General features: G+C 44.1%; 2 long non-coding RNA genes across 3 annotated transcripts in view; one reads left to right on the forward strand and one right to left on the reverse strand.

Moving 5' to 3' along the window:
- Positions 1 to 1,463: 1,463 nt before the first annotated feature.
- Positions 1,464 to 14,675, reverse strand: LOC309615368. The gene is made up of 2 exons (XR_014236775.1): positions 14,178 to 14,675; positions 1,464 to 6,237 (listed from the first exon to the last, which is right to left on the reverse strand). It is a non-coding gene; the product is annotated as an uncharacterized lncRNA (long non-coding RNA).
- The window catches only part of LOC309615370, a 29,559-nt gene continuing 29,145 nt past the window's right edge, over positions 14,646 to 15,059 (forward strand). For both annotated transcript variants that reach the window (XR_014236776.1, XR_014236777.1), the window contains exon 1: positions 14,646 to 14,736. This is a non-coding gene — a long non-coding RNA (uncharacterized lncRNA). The remainder of the gene's footprint in view (positions 14,737 to 15,059) is intronic.

Genomic DNA, 15,059 nt, shown 5'->3' on the forward strand with positions numbered 1-15,059 from the left:
ATAAATTGTTGCTTTACCTACTTCCTCCTTTAACTGCAAATTGCTAGAGAAGACTTTATAAAAACTCACAAAATCTATTGGTCTAAAAATCCATTAAAAGTGACATAAGGAAGGCAGGCATAGATTGTTGAAAAATGGCAATAGTCTATCTAACTGGAAGGAAACTGGTCTCTAGGAGGAACAGTGTAGGGTGTCCCATACATAGCCTCCACCTCCCAGTCACTGGCGTTAGAGGAATAATAACCAGACTGTGTGGTCCCCACGGGTTCCAGCACTGATTTCTGCATTATTTTCTTTGGTCCTCACAGCAACCTTCGCAGGTAGCTATTATGATTCCATTTTGTAGATGAGCAAACTGAGGACCAAAGAAGTTCTGTGACCTGCCCAAGATCACATGGACGGGGTGGACTTACTATAAAGCAAATGAAGCTTAAACTTCAGGGCCCCCACTTGCATGGGCCCCTGTGAGCGGGGAAGTCGCATGGGGAGGTGGGACGTTGTGGCTGGGACGGGGGCGGGGGGAACAGATTGTAATCAGAGAGCATTTCTGTATAAGCATTTCTGGTAAATTGTCTAAAGAGATCTCAGAAGAAAAGACTGAAATCTCCAGAAATGTGTTGTGATTTCCTTTTTCATTCCAAAGAAATATTCAATTCTGCTCTCAGTTTTCTATTCTTAAAGAGTGGCCCCCAAGCCTTGGGCCTCATAAGACCTACATCTGCCTTTGCAGGTAGGTGGTAAGTGGTAGAGCTGCATTTCAACTTGGGTCTTCTGATTCCAAGGCCTGTTCTATTTTCAGACTATGTAGATACAAACACAGAAAAGTATAAACAGAACATCAGGTGAAAAAAAAGCTGGATATGAGAACTATAATTGTAATAATGTAAAACTTGTGTCCCCAGCGGAGTCCCCACCCTTTGGCTCCTGAAGCGCTTTGCTCTGTGTCCACAGCTCATCTTCCTTCTCAGAGACGGTATCGAATTCACGTCTGTTCCCTCACAGGACGCAGGAAGGGCAGCGCACCAGCAGGTGGTTGATAAACATCAGGTAACCAATGTAAAGGAGTAAATGTGATTTATACTTTCATTTTGGTTTACTGTTCACTTTCTAAAGGAGAAAGTGTATGATGTCACCAGGGTGTCATAAATGAATCTGGGGGATAGATGTGATGATAAAATCTATACTTCCTGCAATGGCTGAGCTCTGTAGGTCTAGTGGGAACTTATTTGTGTGGTTTTGAGTCTTTTAGTCAGTTTCTTTTGCTGTAACTTTTCACGATGTGATGATAAAGATGAACGTTTTCTCAGGTTTGCTGATGGAGAAAGAGTGGCAAAGGGAATTATTTCCCTAGGCCATCATACAAATTAAGGAGGTGGGGACGGATAGGATAAGAACATAGGATCTCTGGCATTCACTAGAATTACAGCACCATATTTTATTGCCTGAATTCTAGCATTCAGTTTGGGATCGTTTTTATCAATTTTTGATCTAGGTAGAGAATTAGAAACAAATGTTTTTCTAATTCCATTGTCTACATGAAAGACAATATTGGTCTATTTGGGGTGAGGATATGCTCTTATTTGAGGAAAGTGGGTGGGCATAAGTTTTTAAGTAAAACAAAAAAGTTTTTTTTAATTGAAGTACAGTTGATTTACAGTGTTGTGTTAATTTCTGCTGTACAGCAAAGTGATTCATTTATACATATATATATTCTCATTTATAAAACAAAATTTAATTAACTTGTCAAATAGTCATTTATTCTGAGAACATGTTCTTCTCATTTTGGGGATGTTTAAATTTTAAAACAATGAGGATTGTTTTAAAATGAGGATGAGGATTTTTTTATTTGACAAGATATGCCAGACTCCAAATCTATGTCACTCCCCCAAATCCTCAATATTTTTGAAATCTTACAGGTCCATGAAATTTGAAAGTTTGAGAACCACTCCTGGGGCTCTTGGGTAAGAAATATCATCTCCATAGCTTTTTGCTGTAGGGTTCTAGAAAGACTTTTACCCTCCTCTAGGCAATTCCTTGTATTTTTTTAAAAATTAATTAACATTTATTTTTGGCTGTGTTGGGTCTTCGTTGCCGTGCGCGGGCTTCTCATTGCGGTGGCTTCTCTTGCTGCAGAGCATGGGCTCTAGGCCCGCGGGCTTCAGTAGTGGGGGCATGTGGGCTCAGTAGTTGTGGCTCACGGGCTCTAGAGCACAGGCTCAGTAGTTGTGGCACACGGGCTTAGTTGCTCCACAGCATGTGGGATCTTCCTGCACCAGGGCTTGAACCTATGTCCCCTGCATTGGCAGGCGGATTCTTAACCACTGCGCCACCAGGGAAGTCCTTCCTTGTACTGTTGATATTCTTGAATGTGTTTGGTGGCCAGTGAACTAGGACATCAAGCTTGGTGAGAGGTTAGGATTTAACCCTTGTTGCCATTAAGTTTTCTTGGCACATGGATATCAGACACAGCACTCAGCAGAGTAGCTGATTTCATAACATTAATGTAGAAGAACATGGTGGTGGTAGAAATCAGTGCAGCCATGATGATGTCTTTTTAGGTTCTGTGATGAAAGAGAAGTTAATCGGCAAATTTCAACCTGAATCCTCATATAGAATGTTGACTGTGACAAATAGCAAAGAGGCTCACGGGAAATAAGGCGCATTACATTCCCCACGGCTGCATGCATTTCCCTTTCTTATAATGCAGAGAAAATGGCTCTGAGTGACAAGGCAGTGTGTCTGTTTGCTAATAACCATAAAGGGTGAGTGGCTGGCTGAGGAGGTACAGCGCTTGAGGAGAGGGATGAGAGGGACCTGGGAGGCAGAACTTCTCTGAGTCACGTAATTAAATTATCAGTTGCCAGCCATTGCCTGTCTCCTACATTGTAAGGAGAGAGCTGTCTTCTCAGTTATGATATTTTCCCCCCTTTGCATGAAAACATAAGATGGGGTGTGTCCTGGAAAAAATACTAACAGACTATTATGCTCGAGAATATGATCATTATTTTATAATTCCCATTTATTAAGTGCTGAGATGAAGTCATTTCCTGAGACAGATATAAATTAGTGCAAAATTGAAGGGGAGAGAGAGAGAGAGAGGTATATGGAGTATATATTTGGGGATGGAGTTGTGTGCATGAAGTAATTCATGTTAATAGGAAACTCGAGATGTGAATGATTTCCATTATATAAATAAAATTAATCCAATTATTGTAGTGTTGGTTACACAGTTCTGTGAATTTACTAAAAATTGTTGAACTGAACACTTAAAATGAGCGAATTTTATGGTATATTAATTATACCTCAAAAAAGGTGTTAAAAATTCATCTAGTTTTGTTTGGAATGTATAATCAGTAAAACAGTAACAAAATAAGAGAATAGGAGCAAAACACTTAAAAAACAATACAGCAGGACTTCCCTGGCCGTCCACTGGTTAAGACTCGGCGCTTCTACCGCAGGTGGTGCAGCTTCCATCCCTGGTCGGGGATCTAAGATCCCACATGCCCTGAGGCTTGGCCAAAAAAAAAAAATGATGATAATAATAAAATAAAAATAATGTAGCCCAGTTCACACTCATATTTAATACTGAGGGCTATGCAGGGATGGTCAAAAGGGAGAATCTGCTACTGAACCACATGAAAGTATGATAAAGGTTGAATTTTCAGTTTGCAGGTGGTTCTGAATGCTTTGACTCAAGTACCCACCCCCAGTCGGAACTCAGTGCCCACTGATGACTCCATTCGGTTGGCAAGGTGCCAACGGGAGTGTTTTCAAGGGAGGGTGACTCAGGGGGCCTTTGTTGACTTGCTATAGTAGCTCTATATACTATAACTGGGTGACCAAATAATTGATCACCTAACCCAGGGACAGTTTGGAGCTTGAAATGTGGTGCTATTAATCATTACGTGGCGACACTAAGCATAAGCTAATCATATGCAAGGTCCCTGTAGCGCTAATCGTGTCTGATAATACAATACATATTTCTATGCAACTCTTGGTTGATTTTATATGCAGGGTTTGGAATCAGAAGACCTAGGTTTACCTTTCTGAGCTTTGATTTCCTCAATTCTAAAACACAGATGCTTCCTCCTCCTTCCCTCCCCCACCTCTTTCTTCCCTTCCTCCCTTCCTTCCTTCAACACCTATTTATTGAGCTCCTGCTTTTTTTTTTTTTTTTAAGTTCTGTACTAAGAATTCAGGAGATAAAGGACCTCCTAGTTTAATTTTAGAAACAGGCTTAGTGACAGCACCTCCCTCACCTTTCTGGAGGGTGCAGCCCTTAAGTCTTAAGTCAGAATAGGCTTTAGGCAGGGGTGGGAGAAGCTCCTTCCAGTAATGGGCTGAAGCACTTTGCAGAGCAGCTAGAGGCAAACACACAACAGTACCAGCTGATCTTTTGTAAAATGTACGTCCATGTCCAAGCTCAAGTAGCTGCCACACATCCTAGAAATACCTCATCTCACCCCGGCCACACCTACCAAACTGCCTGCACTCGAGCCCACCTAAGCTGTGCTTTCTTTCTCCTTGTGGAGGGTGAGCTGTCCCAGGAGCTGGACGGCTGGCCTCTCACCCACCCTAGCTGGTTGCCCTTGCAAATCCTCCTTCTCTGCCCAGCATCCCTAGCTACTGGATCACTGACTCCCTCTTTACCTAATCGTTCTCATCATCCTACAGCAATGTTGAAACGTTTCCCACTCTGAGAAAACAACCCTGCCTTGGTGGACACCGCCCTCCACATATCGCATTTCTCTGCAGAACTCCACTTCCTTGCCTTCCCTCTTATCTGATAAAATTCCATCTTGCCAACCCATGCCCAATTTGCTGTCCTAATCTTATTCTCTGACCTCTCAGGGACAAGTGACAGTGCCTGAGCCACTTCTTTCTCTCGGCCTCTGGGAACCTTGTGGTTTTTCTCTCTTCTTACTGGCTGCCCCTTCTTGGATTCCTTTCCTGTCTTCTCCTCCTCTGTCCAATTTCTAAACCCTGGAGTCCCCAGGCCTCTGTCCTGGACCTCCTTCTCTTTTCTATATTTCCCCTCATCTGGTCCATGGCTTTAAATAATATCTGTAAGTAAATGAGAAAGCTGTCTCCAGCATTCATTTTTTAGATTTCTTTTTTTATTATACAATTAAGGACATGTGTAAAAATCAGCAAATATGATCAAATATAGGAAGATAAAATCAATCATAAACTCAATATCCAGAAATAACCATTTAACCTCTTGGCATAGATACTTTTTCTACATACATACATATATGTGTATATACATATATATTTTTTATATAACAAAACAGAATCACATTATACATATTACTTTGAAACTTGCTATTGATATTTAAGAGTGTTTTTGTGGATGTCCTTTGATGCCAACAGACACACAGGTCTCCAGCATCATCTGTAATCGCTATTTCCACGATCGATGAAACCCAACCCATTCTTAACTGTCAGAGTTGTTCCCAGATTTTTGCTGTTGAGCAGAAAGGTAGTTCTGCGGCTCCGTGGCAGCTGGGTCCTTGCACCCTCGTCAATTGCAGTCCAGGCCGCGTTCGTTCCCGGGAGTTGGGAACTGCTGAGTCAGAGGCGCGCGTGTTAATCCTTCGTGCCAGCGCCTGATGGGTCCCCGGGCTCGGACACCCGCTGACATCACCTGTCGGTCCTCGGGCTGCGGGGCGCGCGGGGACCAGCACCTCGCGTGGGGAGGGCCTGAGGGACGGGACGACCGGTGGCCGCTGGCGGGGTGCGGCCGCCCCAGAGCACCCCGGGCTGCAGAAAGGGTGGGGCGGGGCGGCCGGGGGCCTTTGTGTGCGCCAGACACCAGATGGGACGCGAAGAGGGACGTACGAGCAGGTCAGATGGCAGGCTTTCCACGGACCTGCTGCTGCTGCTGCATCGGGTACGAGATATTTTGGCGGGAAGAGAAAATGCTTAAAAACAAAAAACAAAAAAACAAAAGTTTTCCCTGTGACAGGCCCTTTGGACAAATGTCTTTTTGACTCCGTGTGTGCTTGGGGGCGGGGTTGCCGCTCAGAACCGGTCTCTTTCCTTCTGAGATAAAAGCCTTTTGCTCTGTCAGATGTGGACCCACAAATGAGGGGTGGGGGGCTGTCCATCTGGCATTTCAGGGAGCGGAGCGCGGAGCGATGTTTGCACTCCGGTGAGCACGGCTGGCCCTTGTTAGGAGGACTCTGAATGCAAAGGATGTCAGCGAGGGGTGGATCTGTGCCGGGTCCAGGGGGCCTGCACGTGCAGAGAGAAAGGATGGTGGTGAGGAGGGACCCCCCAGAGAGAATCCCCCAATTTACATCTTAGCCCAGTGTTCATGGGCAGAGCAAGACCTAGCAGGTAGGAGATGTGGCAGCTCCTTGACCAACTGTTGATTTGCAGAGAGAGTGTGTGTGTGTGTGTGTGTGTGTGTGTGTGAGTGTGTGTGTGTGTGTGTGTGTGTGTGTGTGTGATGAGGGGAGGGTGGTGGGAGATGCAGAGGAAAGCAGAGCCTTCCTCTATCTGTTGCCATATGCCCCAGGGTCTCCACCATCTGGGGTGACCCTTTCTAACTATAGTAAACCTGACTTATCCAGGCCTGCGGCTTGGGCATCGTTTAGGTGACGTGGTGAAGGCCCTGTTGTTTCGATCTGAATGGAGCGTTGAGTTCTAGAACATCACTCTCCTGGACCAGTAGCCATGAGGGAGGCTGTGTGAAAACCCCTCTCTCTCTTCTGAATATCTGCCCCGCTGCCTTGTCCTCTGCAGGTCTCGGTGTTCCCTCCGGAGGCCCTGTTGTGCTGGCAGTGGTGTCCCCAAGTCTATCACGTTAGCACGTCCCATCACTTAAGCGGAGAGCTGCGCTCCCAGCGCAAATGCACTACGGGGACCCGAGGGGCTGGGAGAGGCCTGGGGTGAGCGTGAGAGAGGACAGGCAGAGCAGGTGAGGGCCCAGCAGGTCCCTACTGGGGGGTGGGGCAAAGAGAGAGGGCGCACCAGGGGACTCCCAAAGCCCCTGCCCACACGTTTGCCCAGGGAGAGCCTGCTTGGGTCCCACCTTCCCACCTAACCCTGCATTTCTAAGAAGTAACCCTGGACAATATGCATAGGTGTCCATCTGCATTGGGGTGGTGTGTCACGGGTCATCTAAAAAGAGAGTGAATTCTGTGTGGGACAGGACAGAACAAAGCCACGAGAGTCCCTTGGAGTTTCAAGAATTGTCGCCTGGAAGCAGGCTCTTCCAGAGCACTGTATGACCAGCACGAGGAGTCAGGAGTCCTGGGTTTGAATCCCACATCCCACATCCCACATCCACTTGTTCATGGTGTGACCTTGGACCAACCCTCAGACTACTGACCCTGTTTCCTTATCGTTAATCAGGAGCGAATAACCCCCAGTTCACAGGGTCAGGGTGAAGGTGGAACAAGCTCTCTGAAGACCATGAAGATGACAGTGATATTTCCGTCGATACTTGTGATGGCCTCTTCTCCTACTGCAGTAGGCAGGCAGGATGAATACTGGTGTCCTTAGATCATTTTTTCCCTTTATTGTTTTTAAATTTATTTTATTTATTTTTGGCTGCATTGGGTCTTTGTTGCTGCACTCGGGTTTTCTCTAGTTGCAGCGAGCGGGGGCTACTCTTCGTTGCTGTGCGCAGGCTTCTCACTGCGGTGGCTTCTCTTGTTGCGGAGCACGGGCTCTAGGCGCGCGGGCTTCAGTAGTTGTGGCTCACGGGCTCTAGAGCGCAGGCTCAGTAGTTGTGGCACACGGGCTTAGTTGCTCCGCGGCATGTGGGATCTTCCCAGACTAGGGCTCGAATCCGTGCCCTCTGCGTTGGCAGGCAGATTCTTAACCACTGAGCCACCAGGGAAGCCCCTTTTTCCCTTTATTTTTAATTCCCTGACTCTGAGAGGTTCAGTACAATAGCCATTAACTGCATGTGTCTGTTCATTACTTGAAATGTGGCTGGTTTGAATTGAGATGCACTCTTTATTTTTTATTTTTGTTTTGTTATTGAAGTATAGTTGATTTACAATGTTGTGTTAGTTTCAGGTTACAGCAAAGCGATTCAGTTATATATATTATATATTCTTATATTATTCAGTTATATGTATTTGTCATATGTACATATTCTTTTTCAGATTCTTTTCCATTATAGGTTATTATAAGATACTGAAAATAGTTCCCTGTGCTAATAGTAAGTCCTTGATGTTTATCTATTTTATCTATATCTATATATATGTATATATTTTAATATATATAGCAGTTTATATCTGTTAATCCCAAACTTCTAATTTATCCGTGCCCCCCTTTTCCCCTTTGGTAACCATAAATTTGTTTTCTATGTCTGTGAGTCTATTTCTCTTTCATAAATAAGTTCATTTGTATCATTTTTTTAGATTCCACATGTAAGTGATATATGATATTTATCTCACGTAGTATGATAATCTCTAGTTGCATCCATGTTGCTGCAAATGGCATTATTTCATTCTTTTTAATGGCTGAGTACTATTCCATTGTATATATGTACCACATGGTCCTCATTCATCTGTTGATGGACATTTACGTTGCTTCCATGTCTTGGCTATTATAAATAGTACTGCTATAAACATTGGGGTACATGTAGCTTTTTGAATTAGAGTTTTCATCTTTTCTGGAGTGGGATTGCTGGATCATATGGTATGTGCTCTAAGTATAAAATACATGCCAGATTTCAAAGACTTAGTACAAAAGAGAATGTGAAAGATTTCACTAATAATTTTTATGTTGACTACATGATGAAATGATAATATTTGGATACATTGGGCTAAATAAAAATATGAAAATTAATTTTCTGTTTATTTTTGCTTTTTTATGTGTGGCTTCTAGAAAAATTAAAATTATATATATGGAATGCATTATATTAAATTGGACACTGCTAACATAAATATCAGGAAGACTACAGTTGGCCCTCTGTATCTGCAGGTCCCGCATCTGTAGATTCAACCAACTATGGATTGAAAATATTAAGAAAGAAAATTCCAGAAAGTTCCAGAAAGCAAAACTTGAATTTGCCTCACTCCAGCAACTAGTCATATGGTGTTTACATTGTATTTCCAACTATTTACACAGCATTTACAGTGTATTTACAACTGTTTACATAGCATTTACATTGTATTAGGTATTGTAAGTAATCTAGAGATGATTTAAAGTATACAAGAGGATGTGTGTAGAGAATATATGTAAATTTATGCCATTTTATATAAGGGTCTTGAGCATCAGCTGATTCTGGTATTCGTGGAGGGTTCTGGCACCAGCCTCCAGTGGACACTGAGGACAGCTTACCTTTCTTACTGTCCAGCCCTGTCCTCCCTCATGAGCCTGGCTGGTTGGGTGACAGAAGTCTCTGATCTGCCTTTATCTTACTCTTTAGGAAACTCAGTCTTTCTGGCCTCAGTGTTTTCTTCTCTTTTTCTTTTTTTGTTTGTTTTGTTTTGTTTTATATTTTTTTTCTGGCTTCAGTGTTTTCTGACGTGAGGTTGTTTTGAGGCTGTGAATCTTGCCTTGTTTCTATAAATCAAGACCAAAGCAAAGCTCTGCCCTCAGGTTGACCCATGGTGTTTCAGAAATGGGACTCTGGCTCCTGCACCTTAACGTTTTAGCACAGGTGATTAGAGAAAGCCCAGGACAAAAGGAAAATCTGCCAAGACCTTCCTGTATTTCATGCCTTATTTAACTGGCCATTGCTTTTCTCCTTTATAAGTTTAAATCAAAGCAGAAGATGGTTAGGGCCCAAGGGAATGTTTTGATGTAGTGAGACTCGTGGCCGCATGTTGGAGAAGGTGTCTTTCTTTCCCTCTCTGAGCACTTCGTCAGGAGTGACTGTCCCCCGCACGTACAGTGATTCTCTACAAGAATGCCTAGGGAGAACAACTCCTTCTCACCCCCTCTGGGAAGCAACCAAGGATGTCTCACTTAGTTCTCACCAAGGAAGTGATTTCACACCAACCTCTTTGTACTTTGGTCTAGGCCAGGCAGAATAAGTTCTGTTTTCTTAGCTTAAAATTTTCGTCAGACAGTTTAAAATTCCATTACATTTCTGTTTTTCAGAGTGAAAGCAGGGTCTCAGAACATTGGATGGGAGTCAGTCCAGGGGTTGGGATGTCCAGGTTGGGTCCCGCGGGTGGGGCGCCTGCTTCTGCTGTCAGAGGTACTGCCGCCCTGGCACCTGGTGGGAGGACCCTCCCGCTGGCCTGTGGCCCAGAGTAAGGCTGGAGCTGGCCCTTCCTGGACACAAGACAGCCTTGTGAACATGGTTGACAGAGAAGCCCTTGCTTCCAAGGGTGGGAGGATGTGAGGGGCCCCTCTAGCTTTTATAATTTATATATTTTTAAAAGGCTCCCCTCTGGCTCGGCCAACTGCAACTGGACAAGCCATTCAGCCTCCCCATTAAAGAAGGGAATTGGCAAGATGGACTCGCCAGTTCCATCCAGTCCCCAAGTTTTGTGATGCTATTAGGAGAAAGAAGAAACAGCCGGCTCAGGGGAACCAGGTTCACAGGAAAAAGGACTGAACGTTTCTTCTTAGAACAGCACGTACCCAGAAACAAGCATAGGTGAAAGGAGATTACTGTCAAATGGGGCTTCTTATCTGATCAGCCCTCCTTTCTGATGATAAACATGCCCAATGACAGTCATCACAGCCCCTGACTTTGATAAATCGGTTGCTTTCATACTTGCCATCAGAGCACACCCCTGCTCCATGGCTGTCTTGCTGGACACAGGGCTGGTACCACTTCCCAAGCCTCAGGGCAGGCCTCCGTGGGGGCTGGAGTCTCATCCAGCCCCAGTTAACTTTGAGATGCTGAGCATCTGTTAACTGCATGGTTGGCAGGAAGGCGAGGGTGGTACTGGTGTGGGGAGATGGAAGGACACGAAAGAAGAGTATAATAACTATGTCTTCAACTGGGAATCTAGGAAGCAATAAGAGAGCCTCATAAATTCTGCCTCCCTCCTTCCCCAGAAAAGAGTGCCTGGTGTATAAGAACTCCAAAGCACAGATACGGTGATGTCTTTGCTCTACTCAAAAATCTTTGGTGGCTTCCTGCTGCCCACATTTGGGCATTTGGGGCCATCTATAACTACCCCCAAATCTTCTTTCCATCTTTCTCACACTCCTCCTCAGAGAAATCCTTCATCTTCCCACCTCCTTACTTTTTCTGGACTAAATACTCTTTCTCAAAAACTCTAATCCCAGATCTACCTCTTGAAATCCTCATCATCATTCAAGGCCCAGCTGGTTTTGCTGCCTCCTTCATGAAGCCTTCCTGGATTTCCTGAGCCAGGAATTTTCCCTCCCTTATCTGAGCATTCATAGCCTTTGGTTTGTATCTCTCTTTTGGTACAACTTGCTTTCTATCTATTCTTATAATTATTTCTACACACCTTTGACTATGCCTATGTGGACCTTAGAGCATTTAGCCCATGCTGTGCCCTTAGTAGGTGCTCAACAAATGTTTCTAGATCCACATATGAAATAAAAGTGGCAAAAAAGCCCATGCATTGGTGCTGATGTAGCAGTGCAGGACAGGTGCCAGGCCAGGTGAAACAAAGATCTAAGAGCAAATGGCCTCAGACCACCTCAAAGCACAGAGGCTTTATTTTCCAGAACAGAATCTGCTGGTAGCTTGCCAGCCCTGTCTGCCTCCCAGAGGGCACCTATTTTTTTCCCCTTCTCTTTTATTCTTTGAGCCCCACACACCTGCATCCTTCTCATATCGAATAAAGGAAGAATTGGAAATACAAGATGCACTTAAGGAAAAGAAGTACTAATTTTGAAGATTATGTTGTGGTTAGGATAATCTCACAATATGAGGAGCTTAGTTTTGATCACTTTCTGCTTATCATTTACTTGAAAAAGACAATCATCATATTTAAAACAAACTTTGGGACCTTGGAGGTTCTAAGCCAGTGCCTTCCACACTTGGATGAGCATACACACCTCTGGAGGATCTCACTAAAATGCAGACTCGGACTTGGTAGGTCTGGGTAGAGTCTATCATTTCACATTTCTAACAAGCTCCCAGGTGATGCCTGTGCTCTGGTCTGTGGACCACACCTTGAGAAATACATGATTTTCAAATTATGTGCAGTAACTAAGTTTCTCAAATCACCTTTCTCACTTTGAGCCCACATAATGGTGCTGTTCTTTTTTTTTTTTAATTTAATTTTATATTATAGTTGACTTACAATGTTGTGTTACTTTCAGGTGTACAGCAAAGTGATTCAGTTATACATATATCCATTCTTTTTCAGATTCTTTTTCCATATAGTTTATTAGAGAAGATTGAGTAGAGTTCCCTGTGATATACAGTAGGTCCTTGTTGATTACCTATTTTTTTTTTAAAGGAATTCCTTTATTTATTTTTATTTATTTATTTATTTATTTATTTATTTATTTATTTATTTATTTATTTATTTATTTTTGGCTGTGTTGGGTCTTAGTTTCTGTGCAAGGGCTCTCTCTAGTTGCAGCAAGTGGGGGCCACTTTTCATCGCGGTGTGCGGGCCTCTCACTATCTCGCGGCCTCTCTTGTTGCAGAGCACAAGCTCCAGACGTGCAGGCTCAGTAGTTGTGGCTCACGGGCCTAGTTGCTCCGCGGCATGTGGGATCTTCCCAGACCAGGGCTCGAACCCGAGTCCCCTGCATTGGCAGGCAGATTCTCAACCACTGCGCCACCAGGGAAGCCCTTCATTACCTATTTTATATATAGTAGTGTGTATTTGTTAATCCCGAACTCCTAATTTATCCCTCCCCCTGCCACGTTTTCCCTTTGATAACCGTAAGTTTGTTTTTGATGTCTGTGAGTCTGTTTCTGTTTTATAAATAAGTTCATTTGTATCATTTTTTTTAGGTTCCACATATAAATGCTACCATATGATATTTGGCTTTCTCTGTCTGATTTACTTCATTTAGTATGATAATCTCTAGGTCCATCCATGTTGCTGCAAATGGCATTATTTCATTCTTTTTTATGGCTGAGTAATATTCCATTGTATATATATACCACATCTTCTTTATCCATTCCTCTCTCAGTGGACATTTAGGTTGCTTCAATGTCTTGGCTATGGTAAATTTTTTGTTGCTGTTCTTAAGGCCCATTTAGCAGACTTCATTTTGTTATAGCTATGTATACGTTAGGAGCAATTGCTTTGAAGGTAGAAGCCATCTCTTCCTGTTATCTTCACATTTTCTTTTATAACCCTCATACTAGCAGCACACAGTAAGTCTTCACAAATGTTTGTTATATGAATAAGTGAGTGAATGAATGGGCAAAGCAAAACTATAAAACTGTATTCCAGGGCACAGTTGTGCCCCTCAGAGAAAGCTGAGTCCAAGAAAACAAATCAAGGTGTTCTATGGAAACTGACCTCTGTCAGGAGCTGACCTCATTGCTTAGGGAAAGGGACCATTTTGAACCGACTGGACCATATGCCCTTTTGGATACCATAGGCTCCCAGTTATACTTTGGAATGTGCCACTAGGAAGGACACACCACATAACATATGGCAGTCACCATACACTGGGTTTTAGTGTTATGAACCTCTGGCAACTTCTCACTACAATCCTGTGTAATTATGCAAATGCTAATTATAGAGCCCATGGAGTATCCAGGCTCTTAGCCTTTTTTGCTTATTTCTCCCTCCTTGTTTCTTTTTGGTCACTTTTCAACATTTTGGCACTATTCATCATGTCATATGCAGAGCTGCTAGTGCGAGCTTACTGTAACAGAGATCTCTTCAGAGCCCTTGTCTTCCTGGGCTTCAAATGCCTGCCCACTGCCAACCAGAGTCAAGACCCCTGCTGAGCAGGGCCTCCTAGGCCCTTAGGTGCCCGCCCTGTGCCCTTTCTCCGCTTTATCTTTCAGCCTTTGCCACCATACTCTCCACTCCCTCCAGACAGACTCTTTTCCAATCCCTGAGCACATGCTTAGGCTCCGTGTGTTTGCTTTTCCTGTTCGCTTTGCCTAAAGTGCCTTCTCTCCACCTGGCAACCTCCCTTTCCCCGCGCTGTCCAATTGCCCAATCCCACCTTCCCCTGGGGTCCTCCTGAAACTCCAGAAAGAACAAGTGAGTCTTCCGGGCCTCTTTGCTGCTCCTCTGTTTCTTCATTCATCCCATTGCATTATCGATGGAGCCCTACTCTGGCCCACCTACCTTCTCCTTTTGTCTCCAGCCCCACCGTGGGCACCCAACTCATGCTCGTTGAAGAAATGGAGTCCACGGGAAAGCACTTTAACCACCGCTATTCACGATAATCCCTCTTCCTTTCTCCTGGCCGTCCAGAAGGAATTCCCATCAATCCAGGACCTGCTTTGTGTCAACTTCATTACCTCCTGTCTTATTTCTTCTTCACAGCTTCTCCGCATGGTAGGTATTATTAACCTTATTGTGTTCACGGGAATGCTGTGGTTCAGGGAGGCTAAAGCACTTGCCCCAGAGCTTTCTGAAGATTTTGTCTGCAGACGTGGGACCCATATTTAGCCATATGCTAAAAACTGGGGCTCTGGAAGCCTAAGTCCCATAAAGTATGTGCTGGAAGCTAGTGCCTCCTTAATAAGGCTGTTGGTTGGGTAGGAAGTCTGTCAGCGGCATCTGAGTCACTCATTCCTGAAACAAGACCTCAGTGTCGAATGGAATTCCCCCTCTTTCCTGCCCCTGGTTCATTTATATGACTCAAGAGGAGGGCACGGTATGTAGGGAGCTCGCTGACTTGGTAGGTATGACTTTGAGGGTGGGGCAGCATTTTCGAACCACAAGTAGCCAGATTATTTCCCCTTTCCAGAGGGGTTATTGTTGGTCATGCTCATGGAGCCATCATTTCAAACTATTTTCAAGAGGTTTTTTTCTTTTGCCTTTAATTTAAAGACAGGTGATTTCACGCTTGCTTGTTTCCTTCTTTAGATGGATTGCACCTGTGGGTAATTGACCACTCTAGGATCGATGAAACACAAACACACCTAGTATCTGTGTGATCTTGGACAAATTATCGAACCTCTCTGAGCCTTCACTTCCTCATTTAGAAAATGAGGTTGCTGG

The sequence above is a fragment of the Balaenoptera borealis genome, assembly GCF_965194805.1.
Source record: "Balaenoptera borealis genome assembly, chromosome: 17".
In the NCBI taxonomy this organism is placed as follows: Eukaryota; Metazoa; Chordata; class Mammalia; order Artiodactyla; family Balaenopteridae; genus Balaenoptera; species Balaenoptera borealis.